At 45.4% G+C, this 18,580-nt stretch overlaps 1 protein-coding gene across 19 annotated transcripts in view; it reads right to left on the reverse strand.

Annotated features, from left to right (window-relative positions):
* Positions 1-18,580, reverse strand: part of ROBO2 (roundabout guidance receptor 2) — a 1,374,514-nt gene that overhangs the window by 1,167,142 nt on the left and 188,792 nt on the right. The gene's annotated exons all lie outside the window — the stretch shown is intronic.

The following is an 18,580-nucleotide window of genomic DNA, read 5'->3' on the forward strand; positions in this document are numbered from 1 at the left end:
CCTAACCACCCACCAGGCTTCCTACCTACCTACCCACCCGGCTACCTACCCACCCACCAGGCTTCCTACCTAACCACCCACCCAACTACCTAACCACCCACCCGGCTACCTACCCACCCGGCTACCTACCCACCCACCAGGCTTCCTACCTAACCACCCACCCAACTACCTAACCACCCACCCGGCTACCTACCCACCTACCCACCTGGCTACCTACCCACCCGGCTACCTACCTACCTACCCACCCGGCTACCTACCTAACCACCCACCCGGCTACCTACCGGGCTAGTTACCAACCCACCCACCAGGCTACCTACCCACCCACCCGGCTACCCACCCACCCACCAGGCTACCTACCTAACCACCCACCCGGCTACCTACCTAACCACCCACCCGGCTACCTACCTAACCACCCACCCGGCTACCTACCGGGCTAGTTACCAACCCACCCACCAGGCTACCTACCCACCCACCCGGCTACCCACGCACCCACCAGGCTACCTACCTACCTACCCACCCAGCTACCTACCTAACCACCCACCCGGCTACCTACCTAACCACCCACCCGGCTACCTACCTAACCACCCACCCGGCTACCTAACGGGCTAGTTACCAACCCACCCACCAGGCTACCTACCTACCCACCCACCAGGCTACCTACCTAACCACCCACCCGGCTACCTACCGGGCTAGTTACCAACCCACCCACCAGGCTACCTACCTACCCACCCACCCACCAGGCTACCTACCTACCCACCCGGCTACCTACCTACCTACCGGGCTAGTTACCCACCCACCAGGCTACCTACCCACCCACCAGGCTACCTACCCACCAGGCTACCTACCCACCCACCCACCAGGCTACCAACCCACTCACCCACCCACTAGGCTACCTATCCACCCAACCACCCATGGGAGCTGCGCGCCGGATGGAGGCTGGGACAGGAGGTCTGCTGCTGCAGGTGAGTAAATGTTTTTGTTTTATTTATATTAGCAGGTGTATGTTCTGGGCAGGTCTGCCACATGATTGCATGTATTTTCTTCGCAAATCTGCCGACATGATTGCATGTATTTTCTGGGCATATCTGCCGACATGCTTGCACATATTTTCTGGGCATATCTGCCGACTTGTTTGCACGTATTTTCTGGGCATATCTGCCGACTTGATTGCATGTATTTTCTGGGCATATCTGCCGACTTGTTTGCACGTATTTTCTGGGCATATCTGCCGACTTGATTGCACGTATTTTCTGGGCATATCTGCCGACATGATTGCACGTATTTTCTGGGCATATCTGCCGACATGATTGCACGTATTTTCTGGGCATATATGTGTATTTTCTTGAGAAAACCTGCACAATTATGTGAATTTTCTGGGGAAAGGGTCACCAAAACTTGGGCCCACTGTCTTTGCGTTGCACTTTTCAAGGGAACCTGAGGTGAGAATAATATTGAGGCTGCCATATTTCTCTCCTTTTAAGCAATACCAGTTGCCTGGCTGCCGTGCTGGTCCTCTGCCTCTTATTCTTTCAACCATAGACCCTGAACAAGCATGCAGCAGGTCAGGGGTTTCTGACAATATTGTCAGAACTGAGAAGATTAGCTGCATGCTTGTTGCTGGTGTAATTCAGTTTATTACTGCAGCCAAACAGATCAGCAGGGCCGCCAGGCAACTAGTATTGTTTAAAAGGAAATAAACCCTCACCCCGGGTTCGCTTTAAGTTACAGTTAGCTCCGCCCTCATCCGGTAATTGCCACGCCCATTTTTTTGCCGCGACGCTACGCGCCGCAGGTTCTATCCACTATTTTTTGCCGCGGCAGTTCATTGGGGGCCCACAATTACAATTTTGCACAGGGGCCCACTGCTGGCTGTGTCCGCCACTGCCCTAAACATAAAGCCTGGGCAACAATGGAATGGTTTAAAACAAAACATATCTATGCGTTAGAATGGCCCAGTCAAAGTCCAGATCTAAATCCAATCGAGAATATGTGGCAAGATCTGAAAACTGCTGTTCACAAACGCTGTCCATCTAATCTGACGGAGCTGGAGCTGTTTTGCAAAGAAGAATGGGCAAAGATTTCAGTCTCTAAATGTGCAAAGCTGGTAGAGACATACCCTACAAGACTGGCAGCTGTAATTGCAGCAAAAGGTGGTTCTACAAAGTATTGACTCAGGGGGCCAAATATTTACGCACACCCCACTTTGCAGTTATTGATTTGTAAAAAAGGTTTGGAATGATGTATGATTTTCGTTCCACTTCTCACGTGTACACCACTTTGTATTGGTCTTTCACATGGAATTCCAATAAAATTGATGCATGTTTGTGGCAGTAATGTGACAAAATGTGGAAAACTTCAAGGGGGCCGAATACTTTTGCAACCCACTGTATATTATAACCACCATATCAACAGACAAAGTCTAGACAGAGGAATACTTCTCATCTTGGCGGATTTTAAGCTGTTCCCTTTACTTTGCCTGAGGAAGCGAATCTCACACCCGCGAACCGCGTTGCAACAATATTTTTGGAGAATGAAATAAACCTTGTGCATTTGTATACTGATTCGAATCTGTTGAGTCTTCTGTGGTGAGGAGAGTCCACCACTTACCCCTTCCTCCCCCCTGTTTTTAATATATTTATACTATTTTGGTGCCTCTGTTCTCTTACAAATACAGTTATCTACCCTTGGTGGAGGAGTTCTTCCCTAATTTCTACTATGGAGGATGACTTCTTAGCCTGAGTGGGGACAGGTGAATCTCTCCATCTGCATATATAGTGGTTGCCTTGGAGGTAACCCACCCTTGTGAGTATACGTCTGTACTCACACCATTTATATATCTACAATTCATACTACACTATTGTGGACTCTCAATTGTCCTTCCCACCCCGGCCCCACACCTTTTTTATCTCCCCATAATGGAGGTTTGTAATACAGTATGCTGGTGGTCTGGGGTTGGAGTGACTGCCATTTAGGGTTGCTCTCCACAGATAAATAACAAGTAACCCACAATGCGGCTCTCCGCCAAGCGTTTCAGAGGTGCAAGCGTCCGAATGGACGCGTTGCAAGCCTTGCTATGGAGCAACGAGGAAGTGCTCCATAGCGACACCATTTTCTCCCTCACTCTTTTTTTCTCCTCTTGCTACTTATGTATTCGTTACCCGCTCTCCTCCTAGAGTCTTCAGACACTCCCACTGAGGTCTATACTAGGAAGTGCACTGTCTTATGTCATTAGAAGGAAGGGGAAATAAAGGGATAAGGAAGAATACATTATAAATAAAAAGACCCCCCCAGCATGCAACTGTTTGGCAATGGCAATTAAAGGGCCAGTGCTCCTAAGGTATGTGATGATTCCAAACCATAAAAAGCCAAAAAAGTTTTAAAAGTTTTGAATGCAGGATTAGCATCTTTTTCACTTAATACACTAAGACCAGTTGCTGTTGAAATTTGATTTTTATGGTGACAATCCCGCTTTAAAGCTTGCATTACCCAGGGAACATGGGTCACACTAATTACCTTGCTAGAGTAATTAATGGTAAAATGAATGCACACAGCAACCTTACCAAAGTCTTGTGCATATGCCCCCTTGTCACACCCCAGGCTGTTCTGTAGGGGAGACAAGCTCTGCACACTCATTACTAATGCAGTATAGCTTCCCATTAGCAGCCAGTTTCTGGTTCAGCCTCTGGTAATCCATTTTCATTGTGTGCAGGTGATAGGTGCACTTTTAAATACTATTTATTGCTATTGGATTTGCTGCTTCATTGAACAGATTTTTTTCCCCTCTGAAGAGAACAGTTGCTATTACTGGAATTTAGAAATTGGCTGAAAACCAATGTAATAAAGCCCGGTATGCAAATATTGCCTTCTAGAGGTGACTGCGCGTTTATCGCCAGTCAAATAACCTCTTATTGGCAGCAATTAAATGAGACTGGCAGCAATGACTAAAATATAAAAGAGGTGAATCTATGGCTAGCAGTCACAGAAGTCAAAATTCTGATATATGACAGAGTCTATATTATTTTTAAGTATTAACCATGATAAATCACTGCTAAAAATTGTGACTTTTTTCTGAATGGCTCCCATTTATTATCCTGACTGTAGAAGAAAGTTCATGTTAACATCCAGTGGAATGAAATAGCTACCGGAGGCAGCCAGTGCAGTCACCTTTAGGAAATGATCAGGGGCGTAGCAATAGGGGGTGCAGAGGTTGCGACCGCATCGGGGCCCTTGGGCTAGAGGGGCCCCGTGGGGCCCTCCCTCAACTACAGTATTAGCTCTCTATTGGTCCTGTGCTCATAATTATCACTTCTATAGATACTTTGAATAGTGGTAATCATTAACAAACTGTTCCCCATCCTTTTCTTGTACCTCTGACACTGTAGTTGCCATTGGCAGGTTTTGGTGCGCCGTATCAATTGTTATCTATAGAGTGCTTGGGGGGCCCCATTGTAAAACTTGCATCGGGGCCCACAGCTCCTTAGCTACGCCACTGGAAATGATAATGATGTCCAGGGGAAATCAGGTCGCATGCATGAAACAGAGGCGTGAGGAAAATTGGGCGTGGGTGGAAAACGAAATCATGATAAGCGATAACTATCCTTTTCATCGGAGGGCAAAGTGAAGCTGAACACATGTAAATGATAAGTATCGTTTCAAATCAGACTGGATATAATAACGAAAAGATATTCCTTTAAAAACAGTTTCATTTTTCAAAAATGCAGCTTAACCTAACCCTAGTCTCACACAGAGCCCTCCCCTGGTGGTGCCTAACCCTAAGACCCGCACCTGGTGGTGCCTAAACCTAAGACCCTCTGGTGATGCCTAACCCTAAAACTCCTCTGGTGGAGCCTAACCCTAAAACTCCCCTGGTGGTGCCTAAACCTAAGACCCTCTGGTGATGCCTAACCCTAAGACCTCTCTGGTGATGCCTAACCCTAAGACCCCTCTGGTGGTGCCTAACCCTAAGACCTCCTTGGTGGTGCCTAACCCTAAGACCCCTCTGGTGGTGCCTAAAGCTAACCACCTCCCCCAGCACAAACACCCTTCCTGACTCCTAACCGTTTCCTCTTTCACAAACTCTGTACAAAGGTAGAAACAATACCATTTTTGATAAAGTAAAGTTTCTACATACAAACAAAATAATACAAAAACTATATCATTGCAAGTGTCAAAACCATAACCTATTTCAAAATCTTTAATGTTGAAATTGATATTTATTGGGCGCTCTTTCTGCTTTGGGCACCGTATTAACGATATTTGCATTAGTACCTATTAGCACCAAATCATCCACTAGCCACCGGTGCCCAAATTTCCTGCTTCCATCAGGTCTGATTTATTGAGGAACAGATGTGATTCTGTAAACCTGGCCACGGAAACGTATCCGTGGCTCAGTTTTTAAAACCTGATCAAAACTGGAGCCTCGGATAGCAATGTTAAAAATAGCAGCTGTCTTTATTAAAAAAAAAAACGGATCCGTCTGCGTGTGCGGTGACCCGTTTTTAAAACCGTCCCAGAAGATCCGGATCTGCTGCATTTTCCCGCAATGGATCTGGAACCTGATACACGGAGGGGTAGTGGTAGGCAATGGAAAAACGGATCCCCCTCTACACAGGCAGATTTGGACACAGAAAGGGCCCTTTTCCACTAATAATCGCAATCACAAATACCAGTGATTACGATTGCGATTTTTCATTAATTCTGTTATGCGATTGCGATTTTCATTTACATTGCATTATCATTGTAAAAATCGCTCCAGAAAGCATTTGCGATTTTCCAAATTGAATCACTGTAGTGGAAAATACTTCTTGTGATTTCTATGATAAAGTAACAACCCTAGCAATTTAAAAATCAGTACCGATTTGCGATTTTTCGATTCAGCAATCGCAATCACTCTAGTGGAAAAGGGCCCAAACTGATCCGTTTCTGTGTCACGGCCTGTGGGGAGAGAGGGGGCCGCAATGCTGGAGGGGTATAGCAGCCAGGACGGGGGTTGCAGCGGTCAGTGGGGAGGGGGAACGCCCCCCCTCACCTGGGTCCCCCGTCCCTGCTACCCCCTCCTGCTACATGCCGCAAAAATGTAATGTATAGCAGCGGCGAGCGGGGAGCTTACCTCCTTCTTCTACTGCCTTCTCCGGTCGCCGCGTCACTGCCTGCAATGCCGCCCTCTATGCTTCGGAGAAGGTAAACTCGCCGCTACTATACATTACATTTTTGCGGCATGTAGCTGGAGGGGGTAGCGGGGATGGGGGACCCAGGTGAGGGGAGGGGACGTCCCCCCTCCCTGTTGATCACTGCCACCCCCATCTTACCTGCTACCCACTCAGCCCCCCCCCCCCAAAAAAAATCGAAAACGTATGCTGCAAAAAAGGCAGTATTGATCCGTTTGTGTTCCCTTGGCTAGGATCACGGACCGCTAGGATCACGGACCACAGGCTCCATCCTGCAACCATGCCTAGTGTGGACCTAGCCTAAATCAATGCTGCAGTAATCGGTCAGAAACGGTCGTGCCATTTAATGCCCTGGTTCCCACAAACCAATTTGATAAGATTAATGGAGTCAATCCGATATTCAATCGATTCCATCATTCTGATCTGATTGGTTAGTGCGAGTTTGACCTTAAAGGTCCGTACACACGCCGGACTTTAGGCAACGACGGGTCCGTCGTTGCCTCCCGCTGGGTGGGCGTGCCAGCGACAGTCCGGCGTGTGTACGCTCTGTCGTCAGACTGATACGGCTGTTTCTGAGCGATCCGCCGGGCGGATCGCTCAGAAACAGCCGTATCAGTCTGACGACAGAGCGTACACACGCCGGACTATCGCTGGCACGCCCACCCAGCGGGAGGCAACGACGGACTCGTCGTTGCCTAAAGTCCGGCGTGTGTACGCTGCTTAATAGGCATGACCAATTATTTCTAATTGATTATCACAGTGATCGGAAATGTGGAATCCATTGTCTGCAGGATATCCTGGAGAGTCCTAGAACCAAAAAGACACAAAGGGATCAAGCAGACTTGAACACCTTGAGTCTTCTTATCCTAGCCATATAGAACTTTTTTGTGGGTTTTATTAACTTGAGGAAGCGGGCAACACCCGCAAAACGTGCCGTTTAATCCTATTTTCTGTGCCATAAACCTCATGAAGTTACTTTGAACTGTACTAGCAGAAGGAAAAGAGGCAAGTCAGCTGCTGCCTTTCCTTTTTAATCTCTATTTAATTTGTTTTATTATTTTTGTGTGCCTCCACCCACCATTATTAGTAAATAATAAGCTTACCTTTAAACACCATTGGAGTTAGTGTAATGTTGGCATTAATAGGGTCATACCTATGAAATAGCTGTCGGGATATTTGGGCGCAGGGTAATGGCAATATACGGCTTACCCTGCTCTTGCACAAGTCCCAGTGGCGTTAATTAATATTCCCCCTCCAGGTCATCGTGGATAGTGGAGAATGATGTCATTCGACTTCCAGATATTGCTGGCGGCCGAATTACAGTGTTCTAAAAGTAATTTGAGCTATGTCTTCTGACCGTGCCCAAATTATTTGCTGAGCGTCACTATAGCTGTAATTCCTATTATGGCCTATGGTGGCGCCAGCTGCACTCAAATCTACTGGGCTGTTTTAACAGCTCTCGTTAATAGGGCGTTAGAAGAAGAAGCAAATAGGTTTTCATGCAACAGCTTTTTTTCATATCTGTATCCTGATGCTTTTCCATAGTTCGCAGAAGCAAAATGAATCCTGGAATATATTTGCATTATTGATCAGGGGGCCATTCGTAAAGCTTTCTACCAAGAAAGGTTTAAAGCCCAGATATCCTCTAACTAATGGGTTAACATTGTACAAATCTTCAGCATTTTTTATAAAACAGAAGACACAAAGGCGAGTTCTAAAGTATTGTTAATTAGTTTCCCAAGGCAAGCGCGATACATACGAACAACTGCAAAATGAAGTGAAACACTTCAGTATTTCTAATTATATCCTGTAGTAGAGAGATAAGAGCGGCAAAGTGCCTTCTACACAAACAGCAACAATTATAAATACATAAATATGTTTCTCCACATCACAGAGGAAATGGCTCAACTAAGCCTAATTTACTTTTACACTTCAACACTGCCAGTGTGTGTGATTACATATTAAAATGTAAAGATTTGTGTCTTACTGAAAAATATAAATGTGCTGGTATGTTTCCAGTCAGATACAGCCCAGAAATATCTCGTTATGGTCACATTTTTCCACGCAATATCCAGTATCGCTGACAACAGATGGCAGGGGACAGCGAGACGTGCATGCACTGTCTGATGTCTCTCAAGTAGAGCTGAGAGAGTTTTTACAGTGGGAAACCTTTGGATTGTGGACCGCTTTGGTGAGAAAAGTGGACCCTAAAAAGGGTATCAGGAAAAACAGGCACATTCCGCAGGGGGAGGGTTAGGCGTCAGGGACAGTGTTTGGGGAAGGGTTTAGTTCGGGTTAGGTGCTGGGAAGGGGGTATGTGCATGGGGGAGACAGTTAGGGATAGGCATCAGGAAGGGGGTTTGTGCAGGGTGGGGGGGGGGGGGGCAGTTAGAGTTAAGGTGGCCACACACCATACAATTTTTTAAATATCTGTTCAATTTAAGAAATTGCAATCCATTTTTCTGACTGACCAATGTACCACACACCTATATTCAATTTTCCCCCAATTATGATAAAAATGATTGGAAACTCTGAGAAAATTGCTTGGGTGTGTATATTAATAAATTGACAATCTAACACACACCATACAATCTTTAGAGAAATTGAAGAAAAATATCTGGCATTCCGGATAGATAAAAATCGAAAGAAACGGGAAATCCGATCGGAATTTTCAGTCGAGTGAAAAAAAGCTTTCGTTTTTTTCGGGAGATACGATTGTTTTTATCGAATTGCTGTAAAATCGGATCATTTTATTGTATCGTGTGTGGACACCTTTAGGGACCACCAGGGGAGGTCTTAGGGTTAGGCACCACTGGGGGGGTCTTGCATTAGGCATCACCAGGAGGTCTTACAGTTAGGCACCACCTGGAGGGTCTTAGTGTTAGGCACCACTGAGGGGGGGGGGGGGAGTCTTAGGGTTAGGCACCCCCGGGGGAAGGGGGGGGGGTAAGGTTAGGCATTGGTGGTGAAGGGTACTGTGTAAGAGTAGGGTTAGGTTTAGCTATAGCAAAATATCGGTAACAATTACTGATATTGTAGTAAGGAAAATAAACGCTTTAACCACTTGCCGACCGCCTACTTCATATTGGCGGCGGCAAAGTGGCAGCCCCAGGACCACGTAACGCAGATTGGCGTCAGGTCCTGGGGCACTCTCTGGCCTGGGATCGCGCGCTGGGATGCGTGCGCATCCACCGGCAATAGGCTCCGCCCACCCGCGACGTCAACCCGCCGGCCAATCGGAAGCGCCGGCGGGTTGTTAACCCCGCGATCGCCGCTACAAAGTGTATAATACACTTTGTAATGTATACAAAGTGTATTATACAGGCTGCCTCCTGCCCTGGTGGTCCCAGTGTCCGAGGGACCACCAGGGCAGGCTGCAGCCACCCTAGTCTGCACCCAAACACACTGATCTGCCCCCCCCTGCCCCCTGATCGCCCACAGTACCCCTCAGACCCCCCCCTGCCCACCCCCCAGACCACCATTTGCACACAATCACCCCCCTAATCACCCATCAATCACTCCCTGTCACTATCTGTCAACGCTATTTTTTTTTTTAGTCCCTAAACTGCCCCCTGCTCCCTCCTGATCACCCCCCCACCCCTCAGATTCTCCCCAGACCCTCCCCCCCCCTGCGTACTGTATGCATCTATCCCCCCTGATCAACTGTCAATCACCTGTCAATCACCTGTCAATCACCTGTCAATCACCCGTCAATCACCCCCTGTCACTGCCACCCATCAATCAGCCCCTAACCTGCCCCTTGCGGGCAATCTGATCACCCACCCACACCAATAGATCGCCCGCAGATCCGACATCAGATCACCTCCCAAATCCATCGTTTACATCTATTCTCTCCTCTAAACACCCACTAATTACCCATCAATCACCCATCAATCACCCCCTATCACCACCTGTCACTGTTACCCATCAGATTAGACCCTTGCGGGCACCCAATCGCCCGCCCACACACTCAGATTGCCCTCAACCCCCCCCCCCCTTATCGATTCGCCAGTGCATTATTTACATCCGTTCTTCCCTGTAATAACCCACTGATCACCTGTCAATCACCCCCTGTCACTGCCACCCATCAATCACCCCCTGTCACTGCCACCCATCAATCAGCCCCTAACCTGCCCCTTGCGGGCAATCTGATCACCCACCCACACCAATAGATCGCCCGCAGATCCGACATCAGATCACCTCCCAAATCCATCGTTTACATCTATTCTCTCCTCTAAACACCCACTAATTACCCATCAATCACCCATCAATCACCCCCTATCACCACCTGTCACTGTTACCCATCAGATTAGACCCTTGCGGGCACCCAATCGCCCGCCCACACACTCAGATTGCCCTCAAACCCCCCCCCTTATCGATTCGCCAGTGCATTATTTACATCCGTTCTTCCCTGTAATAACCCACTGATCACCTGTCAATCACCCCCTGTCACTGCCACCCATCAATCACCCCCTGTCACTTCCACCCATCAATCAGCCCCTAACCTGCCCCTTGCGGGCAATCTGATCACCCACCCACACCAATAGATCGCCCGCAGATCCGACATCAGATCACCTCCCAAATCCATCGTTTACATCTATTCTCTCCTCTAAACACCCACTAATTACCCATCAATCACCCCCTATCACCACCTGTCACTGTTACCCATCAGATTAGACCCTAATCTGCCCCTTGCGGGCACCCAATCACCCGCCCACACGCTCAGATTGCCCTCAGACCCCCCCCTTATCAATTCGCCAGTGCAATATTTACATCTGTTATTCCCTGTAATAACCCACTGATCACCTGTCAATCACCCATCAATCACCCCCTGTCACTGCCACCCATCAATCACCCCCTGTCACTGCCACCCATCAATCAGCCCCTAACCTGCCCCTTGCGGGCAATCTGATCACCCACCCACACCAATAGATCGCCCGCAGATCCGACATCAGATCACCTCCCAAGTGCAGTGTTTACATCTCTTCTCTCCTCTAAACACCCACTAATTACCCATCAATCACCCCCTATCACCACCTGTCACTGTTACCCATCAGATTAGACCCTAATCTGCCCCTTGCGGGCACCCAATCACCCGCCCACACCTCAGAACGCCCTCAGACCCCAGCCCTGATCACCTCGCTAGTGCATTGCTTGCATCTATTTCCCCCCTCTAATCACACCTCGAGACACCCATAAATCACCTCCTGTCACCCCCTAGCACACCTACCCATCAGATCAGGCCCTAATTTGCCCCGTGTGGGCTCCTGATCACTCGGCCAAACCCTCAGATCCCCCTCAGACCCCCTTCCGATCACCTCCCCAGTGCATTGATTGCATCTATTTTCCCCTCTAACCACCCCCTGAGACACCCATCAATCACCTCCTGTCACCCCCCTAGCACTCCTATCCATCAGATCAGGCCCAATACATCCTGTCATCTAAGAGGCCACCCTGCTTATGACCGTTTCCACAAAATTTGCCCTCTCATAGACCACCTGTCATCAAAATTTGCAGATGCTTATACCCCTGAACAGTCATTTTGAGAAATTTGGTTTCCAGACTACTCACAGTTTTGGGCCCGTAAAATGCCAGGGCAGTATAGGAACCCCACAAGTGACCCCATTTTAGAAAGAAGACACCCCAAGGTATTCTGTTAGGTGTATGATGAGTTCATAGAAGATTTTATTTTTTGTCAAAAGTTAGCGGAAATTGGATTTTTATTGTTTTTTTTCACAAAGTGTCATTTTTCACTAACTTGTGACAAAAAATAAAATCTTCTATGAACTCACCATACCCCTAGCGGAATACCTTGGGGTGTCGTCTTTCTAAAATGGGGTCACTTGTGGGGTTCCTATACTGCCCTGGCATTTTAGGGGCCCTAAACCGTGGGGAGTAGTCTAGAAAACAAATGCCTCAAAATGACCTGTGAATAGGACGTTGGGCCCCTTAGCGCACCTAGGCTGCAAAAAAGTGTCACACATGTAGTATCGCCATACTCAGGAGAAGTAGTATAATGTGTTTTGTGGTGTATTTTTACACATACCCATGCTGGGTGGGAGAAATCTCTCTGTAAATGGACAATTGTGTGTAAAAAAAAATCAAAAATGTGTCATTTACAGAGATATTTCTCCCACCCAGCATGGTTATATGTAAAAATACACCACAAAACCCATTATACTACTTCTTCTGAGTACGGCGATACCACATGTGTGACACTTTTTTGCAGCCTAACTGTGCTAAGGGGCCCAAAGTCCAATGAGTACCTTTAGGATTTCACAGGTCATTTTGAGACATTTGGGTTCAAGACGACTACTCACGGTTTAGGGCCCCTAAAATGCCAGGGCAGTATTGGAACCCCACAAATGACCCCATTCTACAAAGAAGACACCCCAAGGTATTCCGTTAGGAGTATGGTGAGTTCATAGAAGATTTTATTTTTTGTCACAAGTTAGCGGAAATTGATATGTATTGTTTTTTTTTTCACAAAGTGTCATTTTCCGCTAACTTGTGACAAAAAAAAAATCTTCTATGAACTCACCATACCCCTAACGGAATACCTTGGGGTGTCTTCATTCTAAAATGGGGTCACTTGTGGGGTTCCTATACTGCCCTGGCATTTTAGGGGCCCTAAACCGTGAGGAGTAGTCTAGAATCCAAATGCCTCAAAATGACCTGTGAATAGGACGTTAGGCCCCTTAGCGCACCTAGGTTGCAAAAAAAGTGTCACACATGTGGTATCGCCGTACTCAGAAGAAGTAGTATAATGTGTTTTGAGGTGTATTTTTATACATACCCATGCTGGGTGGGAGAAATCTCTCTGTAAATGGACAATTGTGTGTAAAAAAAATCAAATAATTGTCATTTACAGAGATATTTCTCCCACCTAGCATCTGTATGTGTAAAAATACACCCCAAAACACATTATACTACTTCTCCTGAGTACGGCGGTACCACATGTGTGGCACTTTCTTGCACCCTAAGTGCGCTAAGGGGCCCAAAGTCCAATGAGTACCTTTAGGATTTCACAGGTCATTTTGCGACATTTGGTTTCAAGACTACTCCTCACGGTTTAGGGCCCCTAAAATGCCAGGGCAGTATAGGAACCCCACAAATGACCCCATTTTAGAAAGAAGACACCCCAAGGTATTCCGTTAGGAGTATGGTGAGTTCATAGAAGATTTTATTTTTGTCACAAGTTAGCAGAAAATGACACTTTGTGAAAAAAAACAATTAAAATCAATTTCCGCTAACTTGTGACAAAAAAAAAAATCTTCTATGAACTCACCATCCTCCTAATGGAATACCTTGGGGTGTCTTCCTTCTAAAATGGGGTAATTTGTGGGATTCCTATACTGTCCAGGCATTTTAGGGGCCCTAAACCGTGAGGAGCAGTCTTGAAACGAAATTTCTCAAAATGACCTGTGAAATCCTAAAGGTACTCATTGGACTTTGGGCCCCTTAGCGCAGTTAGGGTGCAAAAAAGTGCCACACATGTGGTATCGCCGTACTCAGGAGAAGTAGTATAATGTGTTTTGGGGTGTATTTTTCCACATACCCATGCTGAGTGGGAGAAATATCTCTATAAATTGACAATTGTGTGTTAAAAAAAGAAAACAATTGTCATTTACGGAGATATTTCTCCCACCCAGCATGGGTATGTGTAAAAATACACCCCAAAACACATTATACTACTTCTCCTGAGTACGGCAATACCACATGTGTGGCACTTTTTTGCAGCCTAACTGCGCTAAGGGGCCCAAAGTCCAATGAGCATCTTTAGGCTTTACAGGGGTGCTTACAATTAGGCACCCCCCAAAATGCCAGGACAGTGAACACACCCCACAAATGACCCCATTTTGGAAAGTAGACACTTCAAGGTATTCAGAGAGGAACATAGTGAGTCCGTGGCAGATTTCATTTTTTTTTGTCGCAAGTTAGAAGAAATGGAAACTTTTTTTTTTTTTTTTTTTTGTTACAAAGTGTCATTTTCCGCTAACTTGTGACAAAAAATAAAATCTTCTATGAACTCACCATGCCTCTCACTGAATACTTTGGGATGTCTTCTTTCCAAAATGGGGTCATTTGGGGGGTATTTGTACTATCCTGGAATTTTAGCCCCTCATGAAACCTGACAGGTGCGCAGAAAAGTCAGAGATGCTTGAAAATGGGAAAATTCACTTTTTGCACCATAGTTTGTAAACGCTATAACTTTTACCCAATCCAATAAATATACACTGAATGGGTTTTTTTTTATCAAAGACATGTAGCAGAATAACTTTCGCGCTCAAATGTATAGGAAATTTTACTTTATTTGAAAACTGTCAGCACAGAAAGTTAAAAAAGTCATTTTTTTGACAAAATTCATGTCTTTTTTGATGAATATAATAAAAACTAAAACTCGCAGCAGCAATCAAATAGCACCGAAAGAAAGCTGTATTAGTGACAAGAAAAGGAGGTAGAATTCATTTAGGTGGTAGGTTGTATGACTGAGCAATAAACCGTGAAAGCTGCAGTGGTCCGAATGGAAAAAAAGGCTCTGGTCCTTAAGGGGTTTTATGACTGCAGTCCTTAAGTGGTTAAATAGTAGAGTATCAATAAATTTACTGATATTCTACTATCAGCACTGCTCCTGCGCCAGATTTTCCATGGCCCCCAAAATTCACATTTGCCTAAAAAGGACTAAGGCACCCCCAACAAAAAGATTTTCAAAGAATCACAGGACTAGGCTATTTGCCTTTATTTGCGGTTTTTGCCATGGGTCGTGTTACTCCATGGCTATGCTCAGATGGGACTCCTGTCAACCTGGAGCCGTCTGTCACCCACTATACCGATTGCTAGCAAGCTCCTGAGCAGTGTATGAGAGCAGCTGTCAGGTGGTGGCTTCATCTTCAGCTGGCCATCCGAAAAAGGCATTAGCATAACTTTCCATATAGACTTGGTAGATTTTCTAAGACAAATTTCAATACTGTATAGACAAATCAGAAGCCTTATTCTGCAACTGTCTGCAAGATGTCCAAGCAAACCTTCCACAAAATTATGGGTTCAAACCAGTGCTGAGCATGCTACCATCTTGGTGTTAAATTATCTAAAAACCATGATCGTAATCTGCTAATTACGATTACGCAAAATGTTGTGTACATTTTTGCAATTACGTCCTTACGTAATTATGATTTGGAAATTCAACTGATTTTGTGCAATCCATTTCGTAATTTTGCATAATTTTTGCCTATACTTGTTTTTGTCACCAAAATTGCTGCATATAATTTTTTTAAAAAAATGCAAAGGAAAAATGTTTTTTAAACTCATTTCTCTGAGTTTAAAAACTATTTTTCCTTTGCATATTTAACATTGATTTAAAAAAAAACAAAAAAAAAAACTACAAGTTCTTTTTGAAAAATTGTATTTGCCTTGTTACCACCCCCTTCTCTTTAACATATGTTGCAATTTTGGTGATGAGAGCACGTAAGGGGGCTTTGTTATTAACCACTAAAGTCGGCACAAAATTACACAAAAATTAGGTGAACTTGTGAAATTACGGTTCCTGTCAACATTTACAAAAAAAATAATTACGATTTTACCCAAATTTCACATTAGGATTTCACATCGTAGTTGACAATTACAATGCAAAATGACGGTTCTGTGAAATTTGTGCTCGTCATCACTAAAAAAACATCACTTCCTCTATAAGTGGAATCAGATTCTGTTATATACTAAACTCACATTCTCACAAGGAACCTGGGGGACTAAACAACCAAAAAGTGAAAACTTTCTCTAAATTCTGTGGAAAAGATCAAGTGCTCTATCTCTTCAGATCTGCCACATCTAATGATTCTTATATAAAACTGACACCTGTCAAATATCTTTTCCACTTCAACTCCTCAGGGAAAGGAAGGGTTTCAATGCTATATCCACTCATGAATCAACCTAGAACTGATGCTAAACTAAAATATATGACACAATGGAGATACTTCCATACCACCTTATCCCTCCTGGTGGCATCACTATTGCACAACAGGTAATTAAAGTGGGATAAAACACTGCCAACACATTCAATAAAATGTATTTTCACTACTTCTTATTACCCATACAGTTATCATATTTGCTTTTGTGCACAAGTAATATTGTCTGTTTACAATTTACACATTCCCAGTTTCTCTGCTCTGAAAGCTGCCATTGCATCTTATTGCATAGCTGCTGTATTTATATATGTAAATCTATCTAGTGATCTCTTATCAACTCTTCCTGATTCTCAGATCAGTACAGCTCAGTTTCTGCACTTTGCTAATGTTTACCAAATGTATCTGACAAAGGAATGTAAACAAAATACAAAATTATCACCTCTTCGGATGCGGCCAGAATCTGGTGACTGAAGCAAGAGCTTTCCACTGAAGAATAAAGTGGCGTGTTTAACTGTTTGAATGCTATTCTGCTACAATTTTTTTCTGTGGTCCACTGGGTCTCCCTCCTTCTCCTCTCCATTCCAGGGCCATTTAACCACTCAGGATCCGGTATAGTATTGACCTCCTTCTTGTTCGCTGCTGTCACTTGCTATTATAGCTGCCTCTGTTTCACAGCACTTACCACCTTGCCTTTTGCACATTGTATGATACATGTTTATTCTTATATATGCATTTCAATGAACTTTGCACTGCTGGTTACTGTTTCACTCTTTTTTCATGATCAGTCCTATGGAACCCGGGTTCTACACCCATAGGGAGCTCAGTTCTTGAGCACCTAGGGTGACTATATATTTATATAGGCATTTCCTGCTTTAGACTTTATGTACCTATACATACAGTGTTCTCCCCAGAATTTTTTTCCAGCCGAGTGGCATGAAACAGTAGCCGGGTGGGGCAAGATGAGAATGCAGGGCCAGTGCTTCTGTGAGCAACTCTGCATACAGCATAGGAGGAGGTGAGCCGTTGACAGCTGGGTGGTCACCAAAACTAGCCGGGTGGAGCACCCGGCTAAAAGAGCCTAGGGAGAACAGTGCTTTATTGTGGCCATTGATTAATACTGGAGAGGGTCATTTTTAACTGTTTTTAATTGTACTTTATAGTGATTATTGCATTAATAAATATTGTTATATCGTGTTATATTCAGTGTGTAGTGCTTGCAAGTGGGCCATATAGTTGGTCCATTTTTTTTATTGGTTTTCTGTGCCCCAGCACACACCGTATACAGAGTGCAGGGTTGTTTTCTCTTGTAGTGTAGTGGTAGTAGAATTTATGCTGTAAATAATCTTTTAGAGCAAAGAAAAAAGCAGTGGAGATTGACAGCTGTTTCGTGCATGGTGAGCTTGGTGCTTCTCTGATGAAGAGCCGTACTTAGCAGGCGCAAAAAAGCGGTTGATCTCTGCTGCTTTTGTACCCCGTCTTCCATGGTTGGTTGTTTTTGCCAATGTAATGCTTTTTTAAGGAATTAAAATAAAGCCTGGAATTTGTGTAGGTGTGAGCTCTCACTGTTCCGGCTTATCTAGAAGATTTACCTGAGTGAGCTGCACACCATAATGTGTGTCAATCAGGTGTGCCAGTTTCTCTAGTGACTCCAGATTTGAGGTTGCTTACTATCCCCTGAAGCTTCTTAATAGACACAGAACGCAACATTCTACTAGCAATGAGTCAGAATAGCATTGGGGCCCCAGTGTCACTTCCAGGAACAAGTTTGATCCTAGTGAACAACACAAATTAGGGGAAAATTGAGTGTGTATGTTGATGGCCTCCCCACAGTCTTGGAGCTATACCCCCTGTTCAAAGCTCCAGCTGAACCCAGCCAGAGCAAGAGTGCATGCTGTGTCCTCTCTGTGCACTTTAATTGCTTTCCAGAATAGCTGTGCACAGCAGCCGTGGTCTAGACTCTAGAGCAGTGGTTCCCAACCTTTTATAAAGTATCGCCCCTTAGGGAAAGACGACTCACCCCTGTCGCCCCCCTTCTCTTAGTACGGTATACCCTTACGCCAGGTGGTGGTGCCAGTGGAGGAGGTAGCGCTGTGACCTTGCAAGCTAAAAATAGCCGGTGACTCAACTACTTCGCGCCAATTCCCTTAACGGTGTAATGTCAGCTATTGCAGCCCCGCACGTTGTGCAGCCCCGCATGCGCAGTAGGAGCCTGCGTCCCATTAAATTGTGCAGCCATGTAAAATGTCCTAAATATCTCCGCTTCCGCACCACGTACACTCCCGAAATTTTCAGGGGAGGGAGGGGACCCCCAGATCTAGCTCTGTGCCGAATTGCAGCCCCCGAGCCCCGCTGGTTCCCGAGACTGATTGCAGCAAACCTATCTCGGGAACTAGCGGGGCTCAGGGGCTGCAATTCGACACAGAGCTAGATCTGGGGGTCCCCTCCCTCCCCTGAAAATTTCGGGAGTGTACGTGGTGCAGAAGCGGAGATATTTCAGGTAAATAATATCTA

This window comes from Hyperolius riggenbachi, chromosome 2, assembly GCF_040937935.1.
Source record: "Hyperolius riggenbachi isolate aHypRig1 chromosome 2, aHypRig1.pri, whole genome shotgun sequence".
In the NCBI taxonomy this organism is placed as follows: Eukaryota; Metazoa; Chordata; class Amphibia; order Anura; family Hyperoliidae; genus Hyperolius; species Hyperolius riggenbachi.